Below are 9,247 nucleotides of genomic sequence, written 5' to 3'. Positions count from 1 at the left end.
TTGGGTTACAACCCAAATGCTACCACAGAAACATCAGGGGGGAGATAGGGACCGAAAGAGCCAGCTTCAGCATCCCAGTCTAAGCACCCCCAGCCTTCATCCTTGCGATGCACGGTACACCTCGTTGGCCACCTACTCGACCCTAGTGTCACTGATAAAATGAAGTAATAATACAGTTAAAATAGAGCGAGTGTCCTCTCTATCATTTCATTTCCAATGTAGATAAAGAAAGTTCTTCTCTTTGTTAATGTATGTTTCATCAACTAGTCCCATTGTTAATGTTTAAGCGTTTCTGCAAACTGGGGTGCTTAATTTTAGTTGATCTGCACAAAAATAGAGATTTCAATGTCTCCAGGCCCCTCCTTGTACTACCGATGTACACTGATGTTCATCACTGGCAGAAGGTGTATCGGGGAGACTTGGGTCGATTTCCAGTATGATGTAATATTTTCTTCTGTTTATTACTGTATGTTTCATCAACTAGTGCCACTATAATGTAATCATGCCTTTTCACTATCTGTGCAAATAGGGATATTCAGCTGCATTTTGGTGGAACTTCACAAATGTACGGATGGAACCGACATATATGCAGAGTGCTAGGTGCCAAGTAAAAATTACCGACACCAACCCTGCTCCATCTAAGCATTGGCATCCACCACCATCAATGGGATGTGTGGCGCTCACTGTTGACGGATCTTTCTCGGCAGCAAATTAATCCTCTAACCAAATACTAGTAGCTTAGACTTAAAAAAAATACGAGTAGCTTATATTGGCAGTTTTCTAGGGGTGTACTCTTTTCTAAAAGAAGCACCAATCTATTTTTCTTTATTTGTACAAAGTGTGACAACTTTGACCCAAAGGTCCAGAGCTATTTTAGGTGATTGGCGTAGTACTCGGAGACTGATTGCAAGCATGATTTTTATTAATTGTCACACTGATTGTAAGCATGAGGAGATGGAAGATTAGGTTAGTGCGAAGCTTACCTTAAACCCTACCGGCACCGTTGAAACGAGGCGAGCGTCGAGGGAACCGTGGAGAACGGAGGGGAAGCAACATCGCGCCATCCGGCCTCCTCTTGCGGTGGGAGAACGAATACTCCTGTGGCTTCGGCTGGCTCTGCACCCTCACGAACGGCACACCGTACTCGATAGATTCGTTATCCTCTGGGTGCTCGACCTTCGACCTGTACGCCCACCACCTCTGCCTGACTTTCGCCTCGGGCGAATCTGTCTACTCCATCGCCCAGACGAGATACTTGATGAAATCGAAGGACTGCAGCGTGACTGCCGCCGAGGAGTTCATCGCCGCCCTCATCCCCGTTGTCTCGCTCTTTCGCATACATTCCCACATGGCCCTCGCCGTCCTCGAAATCTCCCACTCATTGTCAAACCAAGAAATTAGGATCTCCTTCAACCTGGCTAACTTTGCCTGGTCACCGCCGGCGATCTGCCAGATTCGCTGGCGCCGAGGAATAGGAGGGATTTGCCCCCCCAGACCAATAGTCGGGCAGGTTGTGAATTGTTAGGAGGAGCTTAGGGTTGTTAGTATTTGCAGGTTGTGCATTGTGTTTTGTGTTGTGTATTTTGAGAGTACTTTCAGATATGAATGTGTTTTGAATTTTAGATTTGCAGTACTGAGCATATGAAGTATTTTATGAATTCTAGAGATCTATTTTTAACACTTAAAAAATATAGTTTCATAGGAGTATAAAAGTGCAGACAATGTGATTCTCAGAGAAGAAACTTCAAGTTTCAGTTTCAGATAAGAAACTCCATGTTTAGTTTCAGATAAGAAACTGCAACTTTCAGAGGCAGAGCATTTATATTAACACGGCCTTTTCAAACAGTGTTAACATCATGCTGGAAGTTTTATTCATGGTCGAAACTAGAACTACCAGCCAGTTAACATCATGGTGATCAACATTCATGCATAGCACATCTTCATATGATGCACAGTCAAAAAGATATGCTATTTTCAGAATGCCCACACAATGTCGAGTGAGCGAAAAACAGAGAAAAACGAGGGACAATGTTTTGGTGTAGGACGTGGTGTGCGTAGATGACAATTGGGACCCACATGTCAATAAAGGCAGAGGCAAAAATTTTGGAGATATTTTCTGTGCACAGGTGGAATCGAACCCGGGCGGAACAGCTGCCCCGTCTAGGCTTTCTTTTTTAACATGCGCAACCCACGACCTCGAATGGGATGTCCATAAGGCTATTTGTCTTTTCTTGAGGGCCGTCATGTATCGACCGGCCTATGGACCTCCCATCCGAGGTTTTATTTTTCCTGAAACATCGGCAGCCCAATTTATGTATTTTTTTGTGAAGAAAACGCAGAGGTCTGTTCTATTTTTCTATATAAGAATAGGAACGCCTGGTCCAACTTATGTTTCCCTTCTAACTATATTATATATATTTAAATTATTTTATATGTTATTATATATTATTGTTATTGTCATCATATATTTAACAGATACTTACATATGTAAGAAAACAATATCCCACATCTTTTTAACTTATAAAAATAATTAAATATAATAAAATCCTGGAATTTTTTTGGCAACGAAAATCCTGGTGATTGTATACAAAACCTTGGTAAGATTTAAGGACCAATGTAATAATAAATCACTTATTATTTATATATATATATATATATATATATAACAAAATGCTCAGCCCCTGTTTATTTTTTGATAACATTGCTGCGCCGACCCCAACATTATAATTAGAATCAGCCCAGCAAAATCGTGTATTTCGAGAAAGTGCAAATGGCCTGTAATTTTTTAGGAAAAATATAAATGGGCCGCATGGACGCTACATTATTTGTTCACCCAGCCCAGCTAATGGACTGTAATTCAGAAAAAGAGATCAAATGGACTGTAAATTCTACCCCGCAAAAAAAGACTGTAAATTCTGAAAAAATGAGTTAAATACGTGCCACATTTTTGGAGGCTGAAATGTGGGCCAATAGGACGAAGCCAATGCAAGTCATTGTCAACTTAGTCAACAAATGATTCTGACATCGTTAGCCGTTGGATTTACATCCAACGACCGGCATCCATATTCAATCTCTCGTCTTCTTCCTCCAGCGCCGCCGGGACCACCTGCTCCCGCCTCCTGCTGCTAGCATCTCTGCTTAGCACGCTTCGCTGTGAAGCGCTACTCCACCGTTGGCCAGGCCATCCCTCCACCCCTCCACACCTCCTGTTCTTCTCCACCGACTGCCGAACCACACCGCACCAGAACCAGTTAACCCTCATACACCTCTCCGTCTGCGACTCTACTCCCGTGGTTTCCCATCTCCGGCTCGTTGCTGTCCGGGGCCTCGCTGTCGTCCACCACCTTGGATGCGCCCAGCACAGAGTGGTCAACGTGGTCAACGAACGACACCATCCGAAGTAGACTGTGCGTGGAGAGGCTGACAGCTGGGTCCACGGCCGCACGCAAGGAAATGCCTCCTTATTACACGCAAAATAATGATTCCTCAACCTGATAGCTAGGACCTACCGGAAGGGCCTTTGTATTTCGCGAAAAAAACGTTCCCACCGCTGACAGGTCGGACCCACCAGCTATATCTTCGCACGCAAGGAACTGCCTCCTTATTACACACAAAAAATGAATACTCCCCGTGCTAGTTGGGACCCACCTTGCTGGGAAGCTGACTTGTGGGCCTACTAAGTTGACGAGGACGGAGTGCTTTGTCAACTTAGTCAATATGAACGATTCTAGCTCCAGTGACCGTACGATGTCCATCCAACGGCCATAGTGCTTCTTCAACCTCTGGTCTTGTTGCTCCAGCCGCCCAAAGCAACGCCCGTCGTGCCGCATGCTCCTACCTCCCGTGGCCGGCTGTGCTGCCATGGAGGTGTCACCGCCCCCTACTATTCCCACCGCTGGCCAGGCCATCCCTCTACTCACCCACACCCCCTGTTATTCTGCGGCGACGGTAGCCTCACACCGCAGCGAACCAGTGAACCCTCGTGCTCCTCTATGCGTGGGCATCCACTGCCGCGTCTTCCCCGGGTCCGCGTCGGCCCCTTCGTCGTCCACCGCCCTGGTGTTCTCGGCGTGGCGTGGTCAACGTGGTCAAGGAATGGCTTCCATCGGACGTGGACTGTACGTGGAGAGGCTGACAGCTGGGTCCCCGGCCGCAGCAAGGAAGTGCCTCCCTATTACGCGCAAAATAATTATTCCTCCACTTGACAGCGGGGACCCACCTGACAGCAGGGTCCACCAATCAGTTAGAGCCCAACGCCTCGCACACACGCGCATACGTACGAGAGAAACGCGCATCGCTCGGCCCCGACCACCCACCATAACCAGGGACTCCCCGATATTTTCCACGCCCTCGGTTCTACCACGGTTTTTTCCGTCATGGACGGCCCAAAGAATTTCATGCAGCTGCGTCTCCGGCCCGCCTAGGATGAAAAGCCCATTTTCTGTCATGATTTTTTGTCATAGAAGTAGGACCCCACCACATCTATGATGATACCGGGTTTTGTCACAATTATCGTCATAGAAGGGTCATAAGTATGACAGAAAAGATTTTCGTTCGGCCCAAAATGTCACGGATGTGTCTTTTTTTTGTAGTGCTACCCAGTTTTCACCCTTAGACCAAGCATTGGGCTTAATGCGGTCTCTCACCATCACGGAAGCTTTACCTCCGAGCGGCGCCCAGCATGGGTTGGGGGCTGAGAGCGAGGAATTTTATGACCCGCCCACCACCCACTTAATAGCCACCGTCGAGGATTTAACAAACATGCTAGACTACGCGTCCGAAGACATCGACGGTATGGATGACGATACCGACGCCGAATCAAGCCAAGTCCCACCTATCACAGGGCATTGGACGGACACTTCTACCTATGATGTATACATGGTGGACACTCCTGATAAAAAGGACGACGAGGATAATCAGCCCGTCGACGAACCACCAAAGCGCCGGCTCCAGCGGCGCCGCTCACGATCGCATCGGGCAAGGGACAGCAACACCTGCACCGGAGGCAATAAGACTCTGGATAATGCCAAAGACCCCGAACACCCCGTTGAGCCCACATCCAAATAGGATGAGAGGGTGGATGGTCAGTATAGCCCCGAATATGCTCATCATGAAAATTCGGAAGACAGCAACTATATGCCAGTCTCCGAAGAGGATGTTAGCCTTGGTGATGAAGATTTTATCGTACCATAGAAACCTCTCGAACAAGAACGCTTCAAGCAACAGCTAATCGCCACTGCGCGGAGCCTGAAAAAGAAGCAGCAGCAGCTCAAAGCTGAACAAGATACGCTCAATGAAAGGTGGACCAAGGTCCTGGCCGCCGAGGAGTACGGCCCCGAGCGACACGTAAAAAGTTACACCAAGCGCAAGCTGCTGCCATAATTCGACGATGAAGCCCTTGAGCCAATACCGTCGAAATACAATCAGGCAGATCAACCAGACCGACCACCACGTGGATGGGATAAAGCGGCACATCAAGCCGAACACCAGCCCGCACCCCCTCGCCGAAGAGGCAAGGAGACATCAGCTACGGGCTATACATATGACTTGTATATGGACCTGGCCAATAAAGCCGGTCAGACCAAATCGATCTATGGATTAAGAGGCCGTGCCCCAGCATGAGATAACGGCTATGAAGCCCGGCGTGATGAACATTGCAATATTCGGGATCAGCACCGAACTCAGATGTCATCCGATCTCCACCGTGATATCGCACGGTATAGGGGTGCCGCACACCCCATGTGCTTTATCGATGAGGTAATGCATCACCAGTTTCCGGAAGGGTTCAAACCCATAAACATCAAGCAGTAGATGGAACGACGGATCCAGCCGTCTGGATCGAGGATTTTCTCCTCCACATTCACATGGCTCATGGAGATGACCTTCATGCCATTAAATATATTCCTCTAAAGCTAAAAGGACCAGCACGACACTAGCTGAACAGCCTCCCAGAGAACTCCATTGGAAGCTCGGAAGATTTAGAGGACGCTTTTCAGGCCAACTTTCAGGGCACTTATGTCCGGCCACCAGATGCTCATGACCTAAGTCACATAATCTAGCAACCTAGTGAATCAGCTCGCAAGCTTTGTAATCGGTTCCTAACGAAAAAGAACCAAATCGTGGACTGTCCGGACGCCGAAGCATTAGCGGCCTTCAAACACAGCGTCCATGACGAATGGCTCACCCAACACCTCGGGCAGGAAAAGCCGAAGATCATGGCAGCCCTACCTGCACTCATCACCTGTTTCTGTGCGGGTGAAGATAGCTAGTTGTCTCGTAGAAGCAAGAGCTCTGACGACTGAGGGAGTCCTGGACTAAGGGGTCCTCGGGCGTCCGGCCTATTATCTATGGGCCGGACTGATGGGCTGTGAAGACATAAGGGCCGAAGACTGTACCCGTGTCCGGATTGGACTCTCCTTCACGTGGAAGGAAAGCTCGGCGATCAACTATGAAGATTCCCTCCTATGTAACCGACTCGATGTAACCCTAGGTCTCTCCGGTGTCTATATAAACCGGAGGGCATAGTCCGGATAGACGGATACTCATTAACATATTCACATAGGCTAGACTTCAAGGGTTTAGCCATTACGATCTCGTGGTAGATCAACTCTTGTAATACTCATATTCATCAAGATCAATCAAGCAGGAAGTAGGGTATTACCTCCATAGAGAGGGCCCGAACCTGGGTAAACATCGTGTCCCCCGTCTCCTATTACCATCGATCCTAGACGCACAGTTCGGGACCCCCTACCCAAGATCCGCCGGTTTTGACACCGACATTGGTGCTTTCATTGAGAGTTCCACTATGCCGTCGACGAAAGGTTAGATGGCCCCTTCGACCGTCAGTAATGACGTTGTCCAGGGAGATACCTTCCTCCCCGGACAGATCTTAGTATTCGGCAGCTTCGTACCGCGGGCCAAGGTGCTTGGCCATCTGGAGCAGATCGACGGCTACACCCCTGGCCATCAGGTCAGATTCGGAAGCTTCAATAACGTCGCGGACGCCCGTGGAGACTTGATCCTCAATGGGTTTGGGACCGCAGCGATCGCTCCCCCTCTCCCCGATGAACACGACTTAAATCTGTCATCGGATCACATCCAGGAGATGACTCCTATTGCTGCAACAGACCTAGAACCGAAGCAGATCGTGCCCTCCGAGGCCACAAGGTCCGCGGCGTTTGAGCCGCACACGGACTCGACATCCTGCAATGTCTGTGTCAATGGAACTCCGGACTCGTCTCCGGCTATACGTTCCGGACCAGGCACGCCTGTGGACACCGAGCTGGATCGGTTATCAATTTTCGAATTCAGCGCCGCAGACATCTTCCAGCATTCATCTTTGGGTGACATGCTAAACTCTTTACAAAACTTGTCCTTGAAGAAGGGCTCACAGCCGAACTATATCCGGTTCGAGCTAGAGGCGGACGACCACCCACTTCATCGCAAATGGCGAAGACCTAATGGACGACCGCCACTATCGAAGACCTAACAAGTCACATTGTCCAACAGCCCGGCGAGTCAGCCAAGGAACTTTGGACTAGGTTCTTAGTCAAAAAGAACCAAATTTTTGACTGTCCGGATGCAGAAGCCCTTGCAGCCTTCAAGTATAGCGTCCGTGATGAATGGCTAGCACGTTACCTCGGCCAGGAAGGACCTAAATCCATGACATCCCTTACCGCTCTAATGACTCGCTTTTCTGCGGGAGAAGACAACTGGTCGCTCCTAAAAGCAACAACACCAGCGACCCGGGCACTTCTGAAATCCGAGACGGCAACGGCAAGGCACGATTAAACGAACACAAAAGTCGCAACAATAATGAAAGATTACGCGACACAGCGGTCAACGCCGGATTTCACAATCCGAAACCCGGTCAACAGAAGAAGCCATTTAAGGCCAACCAGGATGGACCATCCGCCCTCGACAGGATATTAGACCGACCTTGTCTGATTCATGGTCACCCTAATAAACCAGCTAATCACACCAATAGAAACTGTTGGGTCTTCAAGCAGGCAGGCAAGCTCAACACCGAGCACAAGGGGAGGAGGCCATCAAGCGATAAAGACGACGGAGCAGCTCGCCAGCCGAACACCAGGGGCCAGAAACAGTTTCCCTCAGAAGTCCGACCACTCCCGGAACGGAAATAGCAGTTCGGCTTCCGCCACCCACCCACTATGTCGGCCAGATTTACACCACGTGTGCATCACTACGCGCTCAAGATACCATGGGGATCAGCGGAAGCACAATACAGACAACCCTGCAAGCATTCCCATAACGTTCTCTATCGGTTTAACTTACTTTTCTTTATTATAACTCAAAAACAGGTGACCAACAGGACAGTATCTATAAGGACTCTCTCGGAGTCCGGATCCGTGCGTTCACCTAAGGGGCTACTTCCGTTAAGGACTCCCCTCCCAGAGGACGGGCGGCGCAGACGTGCGACAGGAGGTCCAAAATAGCTTTTTGTAGACCGCACTCTTTATTTTGAGCCTGTACTATGCCCTTTTCCCTCCGTTCCCGACCCCGAGCATGTCAAACAGCCGGGTCATGGTTTTTTCTTTTCATATATATATATGAATTTATCATTGGCTTATTGCTCCACTCCCAGTAAACTATATCTGAACTAATTTTCCATACTCTTCCTACAATGAGTACGGCCCTAACGGTTGTGTTACAAGACGCACCTCGGCATAACCTGCCAGGGGCTCGGTATGGGAACAAATGAGTCGCCAATAAAAGTCCGAATAGCTCTACAGCATACTTCGGCGTCGCAAGTTTGGTCTTATATGCATCAGCTCCGAATCATTGTCTTTGGTTAATAGTTGGGTTTCCCGGCTCCTGTGCTTGCTACCCTACGTTCCGCTCTATCAGCTAGGGTAGTAAAGGGAGAACTAATGCGATTGTGCCCTGGCTTTGACCGGATGAGCACCTCAGTAGAGAAAGCCGAAAACTAACTGTCATGATGCGGCAAGAGCTGGTCAACCACTTGACGACTTATTCGAATCTTTAGCGATTCTCCGTGTTACACGAAGGATCTTTTCAGATCAAAACATGTAAGGCACAATATTATGATATGCCGCATACATACCAGGGGCTATGTCATAGCCCCGCCATAAAACTCCTATGGCTAAGTGAAAGTGTTAACGCCCTATAGTCCGATTGCCTGGTTTGCCGCATTATAACCTCCTTCATGGACCAAGACGTTGGATAAAGAGTGATTCAATTCTTTTCCGAACACCCCCGTATTTCT

Source organism: Triticum aestivum, unplaced genomic scaffold (genome assembly GCF_018294505.1).
Source record: "Triticum aestivum cultivar Chinese Spring unplaced genomic scaffold, IWGSC CS RefSeq v2.1 scaffold27977, whole genome shotgun sequence".
NCBI classification, from domain to species: Eukaryota; Viridiplantae; Streptophyta; class Magnoliopsida; order Poales; family Poaceae; genus Triticum; species Triticum aestivum.
The sequence above is the reverse complement of the archived record's forward strand: the minus strand, read 5'-3'. Positions refer to the sequence as shown.